This window comes from Polyodon spathula, chromosome 13 (assembly GCF_017654505.1).
Source record: "Polyodon spathula isolate WHYD16114869_AA chromosome 13, ASM1765450v1, whole genome shotgun sequence".
In the NCBI taxonomy this organism is placed as follows: Eukaryota; Metazoa; Chordata; class Actinopteri; order Acipenseriformes; family Polyodontidae; genus Polyodon; species Polyodon spathula.
The window spans coordinates 22,170,055-22,190,747 of record NC_054546.1 but is presented as its reverse complement, the minus strand read 5'-3'; the positions used below and the strand labels follow the sequence as shown (position 1 = coordinate 22,190,747).

General features: G+C 37.5%; 1 protein-coding gene across 4 annotated transcripts in view; it reads left to right on the top strand.

Annotated features, from left to right (window-relative positions):
* Positions 1-20,693, top strand: part of LOC121325603 (arginyl-tRNA--protein transferase 1) — a 189,102-nt gene that overhangs the window by 3,206 nt on the left and 165,203 nt on the right. The gene's annotated exons all lie outside the window — the stretch shown is intronic.

Below are 20,693 nucleotides of genomic sequence, written 5' to 3'. Positions count from 1 at the left end.
CTCTGCTTTTTTTGTTTTTTACTTTTCCTAAATATACAGGGGCTGTCAAAAGTATTCACCCCCCTTGGACTTTTCCACATTTTATTGTGTTACAACATGGAATCAAAATGGATTTAATTAGGAGTTTTTGCCTCTGATCAACACAAAAAAGTCCACAATGTCAAAGTGAAAAATAAAATCTACAAATTGTTCTAAATTAATTGCAAATATAAAACATAAAATAACCGATTGCATAAGTATTCACCCCCTTTGCTATGACACACCTAAATAAGCTCTGGTGCAACCAGTTGTCTTTAGAAGTCACAAATTAGTTGAATGGAGTCCACCTGTGTGCATTTAAGGTGTTTCACATGATTTCAGGTTAAATACACCTGTCTCTGGGAGGTCCCACAGTTGGTTAGTACATTTCCTAACAAAAACTACATCACAAAGACAAAGGAATATTAAAAGCAAATCCGGAATAAGGTTCTTCAAAAGCACCAATCGGGTAGGATATAGAAACATTTCCAAGGCATTGAATATCCCCTGGAGCACAGTAAAGTCCATTATTAAGAAATGGAGAGAATATGGCACAACAGTCTGTCTAGAGACAGGCCATCCTCAAAAACTATTGGAGCGAGAAGGGCACTAGTCAGGTAGGCCACCAAGAGGCCTATGGCAACTCTAAAGGAGTTACAATCTTCCACGGCTGAGCTGGGAGACACTGCATACGGCAACAATAGCTCGGGTTCTTCACAAATTTGGCCTTTATGGGAGAGTGGCAAAAAGAAAGCCATTGTTGAAAAAAACTTCTATCAAATCTCGGCTAGTTTGCCGGAAGGCATGTGGGAGACTCTGAGACCAAGTGGAAGAAGATTCTATGGTCTGATGAGACCAAAGTAGAGTTATGGCCTCAGCTCTAAGCGCTATGTTTGGTGCAAGCCTAACACCGCACATCATCCTGAGAACACCATCCCTACCTTGAAGCGTGGTGGTGGTAGCATTATGCTATGGGGATGCTTCTCTGCATCAGGGCCTGGAAAGCTTGTGAAGATAGAGGGCAAAATGAATGCAGCAAAGTACAGAGAAATCCTGGATGAAAATCTGCTGAAGTCTGCAAGAGACCTGGGACTTGGGAGAAGATTAATCTTCCAGCAGGTCAATGACCCCAAACATACAGCCAAATCCACACTAGAGTGGCTTAAAAACAAAAAGGTCAATGTCCTGGAGTGGCCCAGTCAAAGCCCGGACCTCAATCCAATTGAGAATATGTGGAAGGAGTTGAAAATTGCTGTTCACCAAAGGTTCCCATCCAACTTGATGAAGCTTGAGCAATTCTGCAAAGAATAATGGGCAAACATTGCATTGTCCAGGTGTACAAAGCTGGTAGACTTATCTAAATAGACTCATGGCTGTAATTGCTGCCAAAGGTGCCTCTTCTAAATATTGACTCAAGGTGAATGCAATCAATTATTTTCTGTTTTGTATTTGTAATTAATTTAGAACAATTTGTAGATTTTATTTTTGACTTTTTTGTGTTGATCAGTGGCAAAAACTCCTAATTAAATCTATTTTGATTCCATGTTGTAACACAATAAAATGTGGAAACGTCCAAGGGCGGGGGGGGCAAATCCACTGTATAGGGCCTATTAAACATCTCAAACCATCATTAGACCTAGGGTTGCAAAAACTTTTGGAGCTATAATACGTTATACCTATAAATACCGCAGCTGTCAATTTGACTTTCAGTAAAAACAATGGGTTTGCCTTAGCGCTGCTGAACTTAAGAGCTTTGCGCTTGTTTTGAATAGCTACAGGAGACATTTTCAAATGTGATTTATCTATCTGCACATTTAAAAAATACTTTTTCTATTTAAAAATACTTATTTTCTAGTTCAAGTAAATAGGTCAATACAACACAGGACTGCACAGCAAGTCTCAGGCATGATTTATATTGAAAAAATAAGTTACAAATTAATTGTGTACCAAACCAGCTATTGCAAGACTGGAGACGGAAGTCATAGCTAACAGAGTCGAACTCAGGTACAAAACAAAAGGGTAAACAGACAACACTTGTATAAAACAGTCAAACAAACAAACAACTCTCCGGCACTACTCTCTATTGCTTCACGGAGTGTCGGAAGCTCCCGCTGCATGTCAAAAGCCATCTCTGAGCTGCTAAAACCACTCTGTTTTATAGCCCAACATTTCCAATCATTAGTCCCCTTTCAACACCACCCCCAAGTCTCGTGTCAGTGCTCGTGTTGTAACAGGTTTCCGTCATATGTAACAAGCAGGCTGCAAAAACTGTGGCACAGACAATATCCTGAAGGAAAACAAACAATAACATCAAAAAGTTATGGGAAAATACAAGTAAGGAAAAGGAAATTTGGCAGCCATTTTACTATTGAATTATATCACAGCAACTTCTGCTTTACAAGCAGGTTTTAGGTGGTGACAATATATGCCAAGTGTCAGATCAATCACTTCAGTGGTGCCAAAGAAGATTATTTTGTGAGGTTTCAAGAAGAAATGTGTCATATGGCCATTTTGGATTAACACAAGTTTCTTAAAAATCATTTGTATTGCCACAGTGCCAGGGATGATGCTTGTGAAGTTTGGAGTTAGTCAAGTAAACCGTTTGTCAACTGAGGCAGTTTTAAATTTCGGACGTAAATGTACACCTGGTGGCCATCTTGTTTTATAAAACATAACCTTGACATATTTGTATCCCATTGTTACTGGGGCAATAACTACCAAGTTTGGAGTTTGTTGGTCAAACGGTGTTCAAATAGCAGCTGTTTGCTGTTAAGGGCGCGTTTCGTTAAAGTTTGTGGCAGCCATTTTGACATAAAAATTTATCGCAGAAACTTCTGCTTCGCAAACTTGATGCGGGTTTGGATGCTGATGATATATGCAAAGATTTAGATAATAAGTCTTCCTGTTTGTAGGTGTTTTATTTATACATTTTTAATTGAAAAATGCATCACGGCGCCAATTGCAAGGACTCGGCGTCAACATTTTTTCAGCATCTGACAGCCAATGTATCCAGCTTGTTACCTGCCAAGACAGAACCTGATCAGTCACGCGGCTTCGAAGCAGCAGCAGTTTAAAGTTTTGGGAAGAAGAAATAAATAAATAAACAAATAAATCAATCAATCTATCTTAGCAATAACAGGCTTCCCAGCCTTTGGCTTGGAAGCAAAAAAAAAACAAAAAAAACAAAAAAAAAAACATTAACAATAACAATAGGCTTCCCAGGCTGGCTTGGAAGCGTAATAATAATTAGTATACACAATTTTATGGAGTATTGTTTGTCGTCCTATTAAGTAAGGTGTAATCAACGATACCTACCATGTTCGTATTTTATGTTTTACTTTATTCATACTTCCTTGAGCCAATACCCCTTTTCAGCACGACTATAATACCAACGAGTGTGTGGAATTCTCCTAACTCCTCCCTACGCTAGTATTCGGTGTACCCACGCTCGCCTTCTATGTTTCCTGTGCCTTTTGTTGACCTAATACAGGGGTTTTCAACCTTTTTTTGAAACTGTACCTCTTCTGTCAGGATGTTTCAGCTAAAGTACCCTTTACAATTTTCGCTCAATGAATGGTACCACAGTTTCAATAAAAGGCAGAATAATCTGGTTAACATTTCTTTTTTTCTCCCGTTTATTTAATATATAATTTTACACAAGTCTGGGACTGACAAATTGCTGAGACAGAAAACCAAACAGTAGACTTCATTCTTAAAACTTTGATGCAAAGAATTAAAAGGTAGAATTTAGAAATCTTTCATTTTCTATTGGGAAAAGTCATTATAAATAATATAAATAGTCTGCACTGTAAATGTTTCACGTTACTGTTTAATTCCCAGCTCAGCATAATTGTGTGCTGTTTAAAATGTTTACAGTATCAAAAACATTAACCTCAAGATAAAATTGTAATGAATTACTAACTAAAATGATCCAAAGGGACTCTGTATAACTTTATGTCGCTTTGCACTTTCTGACTTTTGTGTTTTCCTTCGTTTTTGTATTGCAAGTAAGAAACATATCAAAGACGAATACATATTCAACCAGCCGCTATTGCTGTTAATAAAATGCATCCGCAGTAAAAAACAAAACGTCAAAGTATGAGTATTTTGATGACTGTTTGTTTAACTAGAGCATTTATACTTCTAAAAAACGCAGAAACACTGTGCTTCACTGATACGACAAGCTGAAAACAGCAAAGATCACGAGTGACACAGTGCTTTCAATAGGCACACTCGCCAGATGCCTGGTTCACTTATTTATCGGAGCGGTAATCCACGCATCGAAATCGTGCATGCATACAAGTTGAAAATGTGGACTTGATAAATTCAGTGTTTTGATTAGCCGTTAACTTCGAGCTTCTAAACGGATTGCATTAGTATACATCGTGGTTTAGCGAATATATAATACGCTTAAAAAAAATTAGGAAATGTTATGAAGTCACTAAACAAAATAGACAGTAATAATACGGAGCAACTCAGATATGCAGCCTCACCTGGAAATAGCAAGCCCTGAATTAGCCTAATGGATGTACACTAGAAAATGTCCTGAGGGCATCAGATGAGTCTAGGACATTTGCCAAGCACTCCCACCTTTCACTTCCACATCTCGGCAACTCCACAAAAACAACCCTCCCTGTCCCTAACCCAACCCCAGCCCTAACCTTAAGTAACTACAGCCCTAAAACCTAACCCAATACCTAACCCTAAACCTAACCATTAAAAATCATCTGATGCCCTCAGGACATGTTCTAGTGTATATTCCTTTGCACTGCAGCCTGGTGTGACTTACTGCCACGCATATGTTCAATTGATCTTGACCATTACATAATTTAAATGTTTTTATACACGTAACAAAACAAATAATTAACTTTAGAAATTGCCATGACATACAGTTGACAACAACAATACAATATAAATAAAAATAGGAAATTATTAAACCCCCAAGTGATTTATAACCCATTTAAAGGAACAGTGCCTATTTATTTTGCACCTGTTACACGTGGATCCAGCACATCAGAGTTTTGTTTAAGAAACATCTCTGTGTCACTGTTACAGTACTGTAGTCCGGACATACGCATCGTTGCAGCCCAGGTAGAGTAAGTGGGGTTACTTTATTCCTTATGTCTATGGTGTATGCCAGTTTATTTGTTGGAAAGCCCTTCAAACAAGCTTTAAAATTATTGCAAGGTTTGATGTCATCCCATATCAGCTCTCCTGTAACCCTTTTCTCTATCATGCAGTGTATGTAACATCCACAACGAATGGAGGGAACTTGGTTAATGTGAGCTGGAATGACCTCATACAGTCACAGTACCCTCCCCCAGTTAGTGTACAGCTTTGAAAGCCAATCAACAGCTTGTCATAATTAATTAAAATATATGTTTTTAAATGCTTTTTTTTCTAACACTATATTGTGTGGTTGGTTACCTTTTGACATTTTGGCTTGTAAAAATAAATAAATGATAAATACACACATTTAAAAAAGAAAAACAGTGATTGTACCCCCTCAGCTCTGTAAAACAAAGTGTCCATCTGCCACTGGGATTGGCTTGAAAGAGATTTTGAAATCAATTTCAGTTGCCACATACAGGTGATCTTGGACTTGTTTGTAATGTCTGGTTGCAGATTGGTTTGTAGCCTGCAGATGGAACTGGCTGCAGCCTTAGTTTGATACTGGAACAAGATGAGATTGAGTTGTACTAGTTTCAGGGTGCAGATGGAAATGTGGCCGAGTTTTCCTGAGCTATCATCTGCCACAGGGTGAGCTCCTGTACTGAAGCCCTGCTGAATGTTACTCATTTAGAACCTGATGAAGTGTTACACAAAGGAAGGCATGGTTCCTCTTGGAAAGATCATCAGTGTTATTGTTCTCCATGTGAATGCTTTTGATTAAAGAGCAGTGTTGATTACAGATACTGTTATATCCTCCTGGGACCTGGACAAAGCTACTCCCCAGTCAAGTATGTGTTGGTGCTGGCAGCCCACTGGCAAAACACATTGGCACACAGAGTAACATTAACAGTAGATTTTTAACCAGTAGTGCTACTGGTGCATGTTTCTGCAGCTGCACTTTTGTTTTTATTGAATATTCTCACCGTGACACAGCACATGTCGGCCTACACACATTGTTAGGACTGTGACTGTTGATTCTGGACTGAACTGTCTCAGTACCGGAAGACGGTTCCAATAATGTTTAACAAAAATAAAAATATTTTTCATTTGAAACTTAATACATTAATACATTGTGTGTAGGGTGTCTCTTCTTGTACTGAAGACATCAGGTCACACAGTTTGAGCAGTCAGAACTGCTTAGCTTGCTTCACCCAAACTGCACGAGATGACTGACATCTTATACAATAAGAGACATGTTACACGCAACTTCCTGTTTGTAGGTGTTTTATTTATACATTTTTAAATTGTATTGAGGCCTAAATAGATATAGAATAGATAACTAGTTATTAGTAGTTTTTCTGACCTGATTTTCCCACTTTTCTAAGTCCTGTCTGAGGTGTGACTGTGTGAAGATGTAACAAACCTTTCTTTGCATGATCTAATTAATAGTTCTGGTACTCCAGGGTGTTGTAATGTGCTGAAATATCACAACGGCTGTGGATGGCAGGATGCCGCAGTGCCGCTAACCCCACACCATTGTGATATTTCAGCACATCACAACACCCTGCAGTAACATTATTTGATTATAAAGCAGCATTTATCATTGTTACTTACTAACGTACTAATTAGACACTTACGCACTTGACAATGTTTTGTAAGGTACTATATTTGTTAATCTGATGTAAATTTGTATGAGAAAATGTTGGATTCATTATTAAGCACAGTTGCTGTAATGTTGTTATTGAGAGGACGGTGCAGATGATTGCGTGCAGGGGGAGTTGGTCTCTGTTATCGAGAGAGGACGGTGCAGATGAGTGCGTGCAGGGGGAGTTGGTCTCTGTTACTGAGAGAGGACGGTGCAGATGAGTGCGTGCAGGGGGAGTTGGTCTCTGTTACTGAGAGAGGACGGTGCAGATGAGTGCGTGCAGGGGGAGTTGGTCTCTGTTATCGAGAGAGGACGGTGCAGATGAGTGCGTGCAGGGGGAGTTGGTCTCTGTTACTGAGAGAGGACGGTGCAGATGAGTGCGTGCAGGGGGAGTTGGTCTCTGTTACTGAGAGAGGACGGTGCAGATGAGTGCGTGCAGGGGGAGTTGGTCTCTGTTACTGAGAGAGGACGGTGCATACGCTTGTACAGGGGGAGTTGGTTTCTGTTTGTTATTGAGAGGTGTCGTGCATTTTTACGTTATATCGAGGATTTATGTCACAACTGTGTCCTCTCCAATTGCCATTAAAGAAAATGCCTGTTTTATAGCTTATAATGTAATTATTAACCATAATAAACACAGTACCTCAATAAGAACTAGCGGTTCTGGCTTAATTACCCCTAGATTCATGATGAAAAGATTAACAATTAATATTATGTATATTTAAGTATTTCAAATCAATCATAAATGTGTATTTGTTATAAGACAGAAAGAAAACTAACAATCCAGATTTTTATTACATTTATTCATATTCTCAAGGAAGAAGAATAAAGGTTAGGCTTCATAGTTAAAAACAAAATAAAACATTCAAGGAAAAGTAATGCATTGTTAAATGTTCATAATGAATCCTTGATGTGCTGTCTGGATATATAGTTCTGCATTAGCAAAGCAGTGTTAATAGTTTATCATGCATTGTTTGGTTCAGCCATGCATTACGTATACATGCGGCAGCTTCCAAATGGCCAAGTACGCATGTACAGTGTTCCAGCATCTAGTTGAATAGACGCACGTTACGTATTGTGACAATATCAATATCATGGCTTTAGTTCAGTTATCTGTAAACACACAATATAAGTTTAATACTTATTCTGTTGGTGCAATGTTTAAAACAAATCCTTCTTAACATGGTCGTCCTCTCTGTGAAAGTTAGTTGTGCAGCAGCATAGCGCAGTATCTCCATGTAGCCTGTAGGCAAAAGCTTTCATCGTTCTGGAGGGAGCCCATCTTCTCTGGGACAGCTTTGAAGATTAAATCATTGTGTCTTTATTGAAGAACTTCGGAGTTTTAGTTGAGAGCGATGAGATGTTTTGAAGAAAGAGCGAATCTAGAGAGAGAATCCTTGCTTTGAGTTTAAATAACACGATGTATAGGCGTTCCCTTGTACTGAAAACAAATCATTTTCAGTCCTTCCATTGGTTCACAGTATTTGGTAGACAGTTGCTTGTCACACAAAAAGGGTGTGTTAGAAATGGAACATATTCACCTATTTCATTACACTATAACACAGTTTTTGTTCCTGGTTAGTAAGTGTTATTTCCTAATTGCTTATGCCTCAACAGTGTAGAAAATGGCTATTATTCCCCACAAACAAAATAGGACAAAATAAATTTCAAAATATCACTATTTCCAATGAGAAAATGGGCGCTTTTGTGTCTTTTCGTTCACATAGTCAGAAAAAAACAACATATGAATCCAAATTAACATGTATTTATACTAAAGTAATACAAAAATGACCACAAAAGATTTAGAAGTGAGTAGTTTTTCCAAGATTTACGATTATACTGTTATATGGTCCAACACCGTTGCTGATCTTTATTATACCATAACTACATTCCCTCTAAGACTTTCATTTAGTCAGCCACTGTGGCTAAAGTAAATTAATAATTTTTAGCCACACTGGAAAAAGCTTTAGCCACTTAACAATACTACAAACAAGTTATAAACATACTGTTTCAGCAAGGCAAAAAGACATGCATTTTAAATGAAAACATGCAAAAATTTGCCATATAATACCAGACTTTACAATACACACAAATATTATATTTAATTTGCACTATAACTCTGATTCCCATTTAATAAATGCCAAACTTGAAAAAAATTTCAATTTAATTGAAATTTTTAATTGTTAATTTTCTAAATTCTGAATAGGTTTGCAGAGATATTCATGTACTGCATAATACTTTACATTATTTTGACTGTCATAACAGTTTTCTTTCCACTACAGAATGGTAAAGCAAAATTGTGCCAGTGGTCACAGTGCTATTAGTATATGTTAATATTAATGCCTCCGTGACCAACGCAGCTCTAGTTACACAAGATTGTACTAACGTGATTAATAATATTAGTAGGATTGTACAGCCACTACTTTTTAAAAAACAAAACAAAAAAAAAGTAGCTGTGATCTTGAAGCTGCGTGTTTCTGGCTTGCCGTCTGTGAAAATGTTCTTTCGTACTTTCATGACTGTTTCACTTCCCTGTGACCAGTATCACAGTCATATTTTAGTTGTGTGCATGGGTGACTGGTATTCCTTGGGCTGCATCTTTTGGAACGTAATTCTGGTAATTTGGTTGGTACAATTTACACACACACACACACACACACACACACACATACATATATATATATTTTTTTTTTTATGTTTGGATACCAGGTGGGGTTTTTGTTTTTTGCAAGCAGCACTGTCCACTGATTGTTTCTGTTAGAGATCCTGTCCTCCTGTTTGTGGAAAGCTAAGAAGCTTTCATTTGGCAAAATGAAATAAAACTAAACAATCTGTATTGACTCATCTATTAGCACATGTTGAATTTGCTGGCAGCAGCGTTCCTTCCTAAGCTTTTTAGATACTGATAAACTTGTCGTTTTGAAAGGGTCAATTATCAGTGAGAAACCTTTGGCCGTGCATTAACCCATTATATATATATATATATATATATATATATATATATTATATATATATATATTTGCATTATACAATTTTGAAATAACATTGTTGGGAATACCAAATTCAGGAATACCAAATTCAGTTTTTCAAAATGGACAATTCTTTTTGTTCCCACTTTCTATCAATGTAGTAATAATTACATATGGCATTTGAACATAAATATAGTGTCGGTAGTTAAAATATGTAAACTTAATAAATATTAATTATTTTCAATCAGACTCTTGCTGTAATAGTAAGTAAAGTGCATGAAGACACTTCAAACCTGTCATAATGTTTATAGACATCACTTGGCTCATTGCCGACATTTTTTTTTAAATTATGAAAATAAAGGGTTTCAGCAACGACCAAAAAGCAAAACCAGTACAAAATTCAGGTTATGTGAATGAGCAAAATGTGTGTGTGTGTGTCTATATATATATATATATATATATATATATATATATATATATATATATATATATATATATATATATATATATATATATATACACAGTACATTAAACTGGGTGAAAGGTCCCATTTCCTGGTTATTTCTGAAGAAACTGAGTGGACAGTATTCTGTGGGAACATTTTGTTAACCTTCTGAAGATCCGCTGTAACATTCCAGCAATGGAACACGCAATACTCAGTATTCACACTGAGAAAAAACCTGATTACAGTTTCCTACACCATGTGATTGTAATAGGAGTTATTCTTAATGTTATAAACACAGAATGCTTTAAGATAAACTTGTAGTGCTACTATGGTGAATGTGCTGTTGTGTGAGGGAAGATGGTCCTGAGCAGCGTTCCCTCTAAGCTTTTTAGATAATTGACCCTTTCTCAGTATCAGTGAGAAACCTTCGGCCACGCAATAACCATTTATATGTATTTTTTTTCCATTATACAATTTTGAAACAATGTTCCAGCACAAGTATCTCAACAATTTTACAATTTACTTTAAATTTAAACAAGACATTTGTTGTGGCTCTGCCTCTGATTTGGAATCATCCTCTGATCCTATGCAGCACTGTTGGTTGTTCTTATAGATATAGACTGCATGCTTAACTGGTGGCCTGCATAAAATTGCTTTACTAGTAAAACACTGGCACCTGCACTGTCTTCAGTTGTAACCCTCTTTAGGGCTACTGATTGTTCCATTGTGGGATGGTAGTACGCCGGATGAGCACTGAATTTCGCCGAATAAAAAAATAATACATTTCAGTATTTAGAACTTAATTTTCTCTATATATATATATATATATATATATATATATATATATATATATATATATATATATATATATATATATATATATATATATATATATATATTTTTTTTTTTAGTTTCACCAGACAAGGGAAACACCTTAGTAGATTTAGTTACAAATCCACTTTCTCTGAATAATTGTACTGCAGATGAGCGATCTTTAAAACAGAGTAGTGTTGACAAATTTGACAAATTGAAACAGAGCTTTTATTTTAGTTTATTCATAGTTATCTGTGTAAACGTGCTATTTAAAAAATATTTGCATTGCATCATTTATATAAATTATTTAAAAAGAATAAGCTTAGCATGCACAATTACTGCCTGAGACTTGGCCTTATCATGGTATGTCTTCAATTACTATTCACTTAAATGTGTATTTTCAACTTATGTGCCAATTACATTTCTACCAGTGCAAAATGCATGTGATGAGTTTTGAAATGATCATTTTTTTAAAAATAAAACAAAAACCGTCAGTGTGAGTATTGTGATTTTTTTTATTTATGTTTACTGGAATATTTGTACTTCTACATAATGCAGGAAGACTGCTTCACTGATTTTAGTATTCAATTATATGACGAGTTAAAAACTGTAACGTTCATGAGCAGCACTCTTTAAAGTAGGGGTGTCAAACTCAATTTTACCAAGGGCCATATCTTAATTTAACGTTTGATTCGCGGGCCACACCTTTTATATATACACATGCATTTTAATAGGTGATATAGAAATCACATGTTTATATTCACAGTTTTTAATACATGTATGTTATATATGACTAATTTAAAACACATGTTATCTATCTTACCTGTGTGTTCTCATTTACTGAAGAAATCTGGCACATTTTTCTTGAGACAAGCTTGTCAATATTGGGATTCATGTTTTGTGCTGAAACTATCTTTAGCACGGAGTATAGATGCTTATCATTCAGGCAAGATCTTTGAGCGGATTTATTAATCTTCATCATTGAAAATCGCTGTTCGCAGAAGTACGTACTGCCAAACATTGACATGAAGAGTGCAGCCTGAATGCAGAGCTGTGGGAATGTGGCTGGAAGGAACGGGTAAAACTGCTCAGCCGAGACATAATCAAACTTAGCCTTCAGTGCGCTATTGCACTGCACTTCAATAAATTCCGTCTGGATGTGTTCTGTTGCAATTTCCACATCTACGGCAAATGGGTTTGAAAAAAGCTGGAAGTGGAATTGCTACTTTGAAAAAATCTGAAAAACGGTGCTCAAATTCCACATGCAACACGTTTAGTTTTGCCTCAAACGCACTACTAGGAAAAGTTAAATCTGCCACAGAGTCACATACAGCTTGGCATGTTAGGAAATGGGAAAGGTTTCCTTGCTGCTTGTGTTTTTCCCACACGTGTAACTTTAGCTGAAGCACCATAACACTGTCATGCATGGGTGGGATTTGAGACCCAAATCTGGGGGGGGGAGCAATAATGAATTTGAAATATAACACAGTGTCTAAACTTTATATATATACACAGTCTCGTAGCATTATATATATATAATATATATATATATATATATATATATATATATAATATATATATATATATATATATATATATATATATTTACTTTCCATGTTGGCAATCCGTTATTGTGTTTTTTCCCCTTGGCCAAATAACATCAATGCAGTGAGTACATTCAGAGAATACATTTTGAAATGCATCCATGTTGGCAATCACTAAACCAAAAAAACGTATTCCTGTTGTCATAACACATTAGGTAGATTTAATTAACTTATCTATCTTACCTTAATGAAGGGGAAGATGCCGCCCGCTAGAACTGCTCATCACATTAAACCTATTGATCACTCTATCCAAATCAATAGCAACGTCCCGCTCCATGTTGAACATTGCCAATCCAATCCAATCTTTCTTGTCCCATGGAATTCCTCATGTAATTTTTGAGATGACGGAGACAGGAGAAATTCCTCTCACACAATGCACTGCTCATGGGCAACATCAAGAAAAGTCAAGAGAGGCTGTCCATGTTACTCATGCTGTGGCCAAGGTTCTATTCCTTAAAGAAATGCCATTTGCTGATCAAAGTTTTCCAAACCACTGTCCTTTTTAAATATTGCTTTGAACACTGCTAGCTCTGTTGTCAATTTCTCCTTGGATATTTTGTAGCATTCTGTAGGTGTTGTCAGGATGCTATTTAGCGCAATTAGAGCTTCCATGTCGTTCTCCTTAAAACGTTCCTTAATTACGTCTACCGTTTTATCCAGTACTTTAAAATGCGTATCTCTGTAGAACTCCTGGACAAGCTCAGTTTCGCTAGCAGCACTGGGCTTGGCGTGGGCTAGTCCTTTGCCTTGGAAGCTGCGGGCCTCGATAGTTGTTCTGTGCTTCACATGTCACCTAACGTGGTTCCACAACTCATTTTCGGAAATTTCAGCCAAAGTATCAACAACTTGCTTAAAATTATCGAGAAGACTTCTAAGTGCTTCAGCTCGACAACTCCATCTCGTGTCACTGAGGGATTTCAAAGTTGGAGCATGCCCTGAAAATTTTCCCTTCTGTAATGACTCAAAGACATTATGTTGTTTAGCTGACCCCTCAATAAAGGTGTGTAGCGAGGACACATTTGTCATCATATGCCGAATTGCTGGAACGCTGCTACACACATCCACGATACAAAGATTGAGAATGTGCACATAACAGTGGACGTTAATTGCAAGAGGGTAGTCATTCTAAATATGAATGGCAACACCACTGTAAAGACCTCTCATATTCGCGGCACCGTCATAGCATTGCACTCTAAGCTTGCCTATGTCAAGATCGAGGCTTTCTAGCATGCTTTTCAGGAGCAAAGTCAACGATTCGACCACTGCAACTTGCTTGTGTCTGCTGATGTCCTGCGTTTCGTCGACAATAATGGCAAAAATGCCTGCATCTCGCACACGCTGTGTAATTTCACCTTTTACTTGGTTTGACATTATTGAGATCAGATCATTTTGATGTCTGCACTGTACGTAGCTGTAGGAATTTTCTCGTTTTTTTTTAAAGAAACGTTCAATGAGAGGATTGTCAGTTGCTCTGAGCTCTGTCAATTCTAAAAAATTCCCTCTAGTCGAAGATCCCACAGATTCATCATGGCCACACAGTGCAGTACCTGTGCGACTACAAAAAATGAGACTTCCGCACACTGTTTAAGTACTGTCTGTTTTCCTCCACTTGCATGCTGTGTTCTGTGTTAATTTTTGAGGTAACGCTACCGGTTTGTAGTGAATCTCTGTAAACAGAAAGCTTAACTGCTGCAGAAATATTCGCATTACATTTCTGGTGATTACTTAATTTTTCAAGTGCCTTTTTCCAATTTGAAAACCCTATCTTCCGAAAGGTTTTGTCTGTATATCTACCTCCACCAAATGTGCGGCATGTGAAACAAAATGCTTTATCAACTGCTGGGCTGTACTCAAGCAAGAGTACATTACATACCACTCTTTTCTGAACTTCCATCCCGCTGTCACTGGAAATGAAGTAATTGGTTGATAAGGTCCATTTTCGACAAATTTCAAACTGTCTCCTTCCCCGTGAATAGTAGGCAGCTGACGCTGTAGCGTTGGCCTTGATATTACGTGTTGCTCTGTTGGCGGAATGTCTAGCACCTGCCTTGACTGTGCAGATACATTGGTTTCTTCAGGATATGACATAGTAACGTTGGGTAGACGTGCCTGTGCTTGTTCATCTTCAGTTTGAATACTGGTGCTAAGTTTATTTTGCTTTCAGAAATACGCTTCCAAAGTGTTAGTGCGTTTTGCCGTTCTACGTTAGGTAAGAGGACTGCCATTTGAAAATGTTTGCTAGTTAGCTAGCTAGCTCATCACTGACACAGACTCGCCAGATACCTGCTTCCCCCACCCTGTACCAATAGATTTGCTTGTGCCCGAGCGAGCGCTGCACAAATGTGACATGCATTTTTAGAGGGAAATCAGAGAATAAGCTTATGTTAATGCTTTGTAAGAATGGCCTCAAAATAATTTGTTTACCTCGAGAGACTGGAGTCTTGATTGAGCTTGATATTTATGATAATAACTAGCAAATGTTAGTAAACTGAGTGTGAAGGTTGTTGCCATTTACTGTGAAAAATGTGCGCATTTTAGCTTTAGCGAGAATGCTGGTCCTGAGTGAGGTGAGAAGACAAGCAGAGTGTCGATATAGCCCAGACTCAGATGCACACTATAACTATATACTATACTGCTTTACTGTTGGTGTTCCAGAACCCCCTGCAGTGTTTAACAAGAAACACATCAGTTTCTGTTTGCAGTATCCCCTGCTGTTCATATCGCAGCAGGAGGGAGCATGATCTGGAGTTCTGCATTTCTTTTCCTTTGGGTGAACGCTCCCGAGTAAATGTTGAGAAATGTGTTACCCAGTTGATTTGTGACCCATGATGTGTGATTTAAATGGGTCTGCAATAATGTTTAAAAATCTAACATTGCACAATAGGCAACAAAGGACACGGCAAAGGTAACACAATGCGTTTAAACATTGCACTTTAATACAGTAAAACCTGTCTAATCCAGTCACTCTACATACAGTACCAGTATTCTCTATAGTTTGGCATGATTTTTGGGTCCTGACCAAATCCCTGTTGAAGTGAATGATGTGATATCCTACAATCCGGAAACTGTCTATTTTCTGGAGTCTGGGATGATTAAGTCTCTTCTCCCTAAAATCAATGGAAATCTGACTGTGCAGTCCAGCACTGGGACTTGTGATTGTACTTTTCCAAGTTTAAATCTAATACAAAAAACTAAACAAGAACAATAGCAAGGTGTTGCATACTCCCAAGTTCCGCTGGTGCCATTCTGAATTGTGCAGTTGTTAAACAGCAAATACATGTCTAAATTTCCATGCAGCAAGCTGTCCCTTGAAGCTGGATGTTTCTTGAAACCAAAAAGCAAGGTGAAAATCTCAGGGCTAGGGAGGTCACGGTATCAAATTTTGACAATATGATAAGTCAAAAAATATACCACGGCTATTGTCTTTATTGTAGTTTTTTTTGTAATCTGTTTTTAAATGGCTGTTTAAAGAAATACACTCAAGTCAAGTCATTTTTTAAGAAGAAAAATAACTAATTTAAAGTTTTAAAACAAATACAACACACTGCTACTAATACTACTAGTACTACTACTACTACTACTGCTACTAATAATAATAATAATCACCTTTATTTTATATAGCGCTGTCGCAAAGATGGCCGGAGTGGGTGGCGTCAGACCAGAAACAGGAAAATAAACAGAGAGGCGGATTTTGTTGAGCTGACCCACGATGTGTGATTTAAATGGGTCTGCAATAATGTTTAAAAATCTAACATTGCGCAATAGGCATGTAATGCTTCGCTCAGCATTTAATAAATAAACATAACAGGAAATAAACAGGTTGTAACATACAAAAATACAGGACACGGCACTTGTCGCCAAAATAAAAAGACAAACAAAACGAACTATACAGACAAAACACGGTGAGTAGTTTAACGATTATTACTGTTATTCTTCTTCTTCTCTTTACCTCTGTCTCCAATCCCGTTCTCTACTCACCGAACACACCCAACCCTGAGTGGGTGAAAACATGCTGTTTTTATGCAGCTGTACCAAGACTCGATTGCTAATCAATCATTCAATTGGAGTCTCTGTACAACTGCACATGAATTAATAAAGTGCAATTCCCCGTGCTCACATATTATTACTTTTCACTTGCACGTGAAGTGCTGTGCAATCCTCGTGCCTAAATACAAATATACATTTTAAACACTCGTGTTACACAGACCCGTTTATATCCCGTGTACCAATGTCTATACACCAACATTTAACACACCACACGCAACATATAACAGATAATATACACAGGGGCGGGCACTTCGTCACAAGTGCCTTTCGTAAATAAATATTGCAAAGTGCTTAACAAAAGTGAAAACAGAATAAATAAATAAAACATACAAAATATATTAAAACAGTTGGAATTAAAAATGCAATGACAGCAGAAGTCATAAGAATGACAATTTTTAAATAAATGAGTTTTGCGGCAAGATTTAAAAATAGACAGAGACTCGGAATCACGGATTTAGTAGGAAGTGTGTTCCACAGCTTAGGAGCATAGGAGGAAAAAGCCCTGCCACCCACTGTACGCAGTTTAGTCAGGGGAACAACCATAATAAAACCGGCATCGGAGGACCGCAAAGCACGACTAGGAGTGTAGGTGGTAACTAACTCAGAAATGTGAGAGGGAGAGGTACCTCTATTGGCTTTAAAAGTGAGCAGCAGTGCTTTATAGTCAATACGGTATTTGACCGGTAACCAGTGTAATGATTTCAGTATGGGGGTTATGTGACCTCCAGAGCGAGACCTCGTCAGCACTCTAGCTGCAGAATTCTGAACATACTGGAGCTTTTGAAGAGTATTCTTTGACACCCCAGTAAGTAAGGCATTACAGTAGTCAAGCCTGGAAGATACAAACACATGAACAAGCTTTTTTGCAGCAGACAGCGATAAGACAGGGCACAGCCGAACAATGTTCTTTAGGTGGAAAAAGGACAACTTGGTAATATTCCTAACGTTCGGCTCAAAGGTTAAGTGAGCGTCAAAAATGACCCCCAAGTTTCTCATTTTAGAACAAAACTCTGTTAGCACTCCGTCAATGGTCATGTTTTGACAACTGGATTTCCGCAGTTGATGCAGTGTTCCTAATAGCATCACTTCAGTCTTGTCGCTGTGGAGCTGCAGAAAATTCTGTTTCATCGAGTGCAGTGGTCCTCAAAGTCGTGTCTGCGGGCAAATTCGTGCCCGCGAAGCCAGGCCGTTGTGCCCGCTGCAGCTGTTCTTAAATTATGGGTCTTGAACACATTTCTGGCGGGTCGAAGCATGGGAAAATAAAGAAAGCTTTAAACACGTTTTCCAACAAAAGCGCCACAGCTGGTGACAGCACTGCTTGCTTATGCTGTGCTTGTACGTATGCAGCATTTTTTTTTTTTTTTTTTTTTGCATTGCTTATTTTATGTAAATTAGTTAAAGAATAAGCGCAGCACGCACAATTACTATCTGAGACTTGGCCTTATTAGAGTGAGCCAAGAATAGCCCCAGTAAAACTGTTATATATAGCGAGAAGGCACCATGTCAGCGTGCCTGCAAACAGCCAAGCAAGATCAATCTATGCCCGTGCCCAAATTACTTTGAGGACCACTGATCCAGAGCATGATGTCAGCAAAACAGTTGGTGAGCACAGAAACAGCCAAGTCAATATCAGGTGTGGTTCGCAGATAAATCTGAGTATCGCATAAATTTGGAAATTTACACCGTAAAAATAGGCTTATAGCTGCCCAGATTATCAGTGGGAAGATTAGATTTTAGAAGATGGATAGCACCTGCAAATGTATTTATTTATTTTTTTGGACTACATTTTAACAGCAACAAACATAAAGGAAAGAAGAAATGTTAAGGTGGGTATGACAAAGTTAGGCGGCATTTTTTTTTTTAATGGAATACAATTATATTTTTGAACACATAAAACCAAAATCCCTTCAACACTATCAAATGGAGGAGGCGGCAACATCTTTTCAGTACCATTTAACTTAAAAAATAATACAAATGCCTGTAGCATCTTCTACTTAGTTATACACTAGTAAATATAAACTTTTTAATTATCTGCATTGGTGTGTGATTACTGCGTTTCTGTTGACGAGATAGATAATAGCTTCTGTTACTACATTGGTTTGGTAAATTAATAGGAAGGCAGTGCCTTGTTCTTGCTGATATTTTCGTGTATTTGTTTTTCATTTACTGACTTTATTAAATATGATATCACTTATTTAATCGCTTACTTGGATAATCTCATGCATGGCAGTTTTCAGAACTTGATGTTTGCGTTTATTGGTTCTAGTGAACACAGTGGCTCAACGATGGACAAACGGTGAATAAAAAAAAAAATGCCCATATCACCTTAAACTGCGTGAACTCTAATCATGGAATACAAAAATAGTTGCGGTTTCAAAACCATGGCAGTTTATACCACGGGTTACAATAAAACCGGTATACCGTGACATCCCTACTCAGGGCAAACAGTTTAGGGCTGTGCCAAACAATCGATTTTCATTTGAATAGTCGATTGGAAATTTTCATCGAAGGTTGATGATCCATGTATTATGTTCCATCTCAATGTTGTTGGAGGGTGGGTGAGGAGACAGTCCGACAGGTAAGCAGTACATGTTACTAATGTATTTAGTTAGCCCCCTTCTGTGTTAGTGGTGTCCCCAAAGAAAAAAAGAAATAAACAAAATATTATAGTACAGTTAAGGCCTCTCTCTGGGTCTCTGGGTTCCATCCATGATGTAACAGGCTTTAAGTTTCATTCAGTTGATCTTAAACTGGAAAATATAATTGTTTTATATTTAAGAGAAATAGGACATAACATGTTACTTCATAACTGATATCGTAGATTTTGGAATAATGTGTTCGACAAGTCTAGGAAATGCAGTAGATTTTATATTTGTTCTTCTGTCTTTAACAATTTAAAGTGAGAAACCTGCAAAACTGGGTTTTTTAAAGTCTTGTTTACAAGGACAATACCAGTATATTATAACTTTGAATGGCTTTTTAAAAGAAAAGATAAAGAAGACCAATAATAATGTGTTCTCAGCTACCTCCACAGCTTCTGAGAGAGTGTTCAGTGCAGCTGGACTTGCTGCATGCTACCTATGGCCCACTGTGGAAGGGTGCCCTGTCCCTGTGCGTATTTTGTGTTTTATGTTGTCTGTTATATGTATAATTGTAGTGGTGCACAGGGGTTATGTAACACAGGTGATTAAAGTGGGTATTTGTATGGGGGCATTGGAAGTGCACAATTAGTCCGCATGCAGACTGCTGAGATTCAGTTGAATGATTGGTTAGCAGTTGAGTCTCGGCACAGCTGTATAAAAGAATGAATGTTTCATGCACCCGGGGCTAGGTGTTCAGTGAGGAGGTATGGAAGAGAGTGGAGAGAAACAAAATAACAATTGCTATTCGTGCTGGAAATACCAGCACGATACTTGTTTGGTTGAGTGTTCATTTTGTTTTGTTGTTCAGTGTGTTTCTGTTTTGTTAAATCTTTTTATTTATAACAAACTGGCACAAGCAGTACGTTCACATTCACCAAACAGATTGTGTCCGTTCAGGTCTGACGTCACCAAGTCTTGGTTTTACCTAAAACAAAGTGAAAAATAAGAATGTTGAAACATATGTTTTATACAATAACGGGCTGCTTTTTGTTTCCTAGGTGGTTGTGCATTTGATTTACAATTGTGTAATGATTTAATTATTTGACATTGCAGCCATTTTCGCTACAGCTTCTAATCGGACCTAGAACAGATACAAAAGTTTATTTGCAGTATTACTTGCTTACTTGTAATTTATATTATAATACGAAATACGTCAACATACAAGATTGATTCAGACACTGGAAGTAAAGAAGAGTTTGATTTGTGCTTGGGTGTTTTGAAAACAATATCTTTTGAAAAGGTTTTATTTTTTTAAAAATGATGATGATGACGATGAAGACGTGGAGCTGAAACCACACTTTGGTTTTGCACTGAAGTTACAGCAATAGAAGAATACAATCAGCACTTGCATATCCAGCACTATAAAATGTTGACTTCAGTGACGGTTAATTGAGTGTG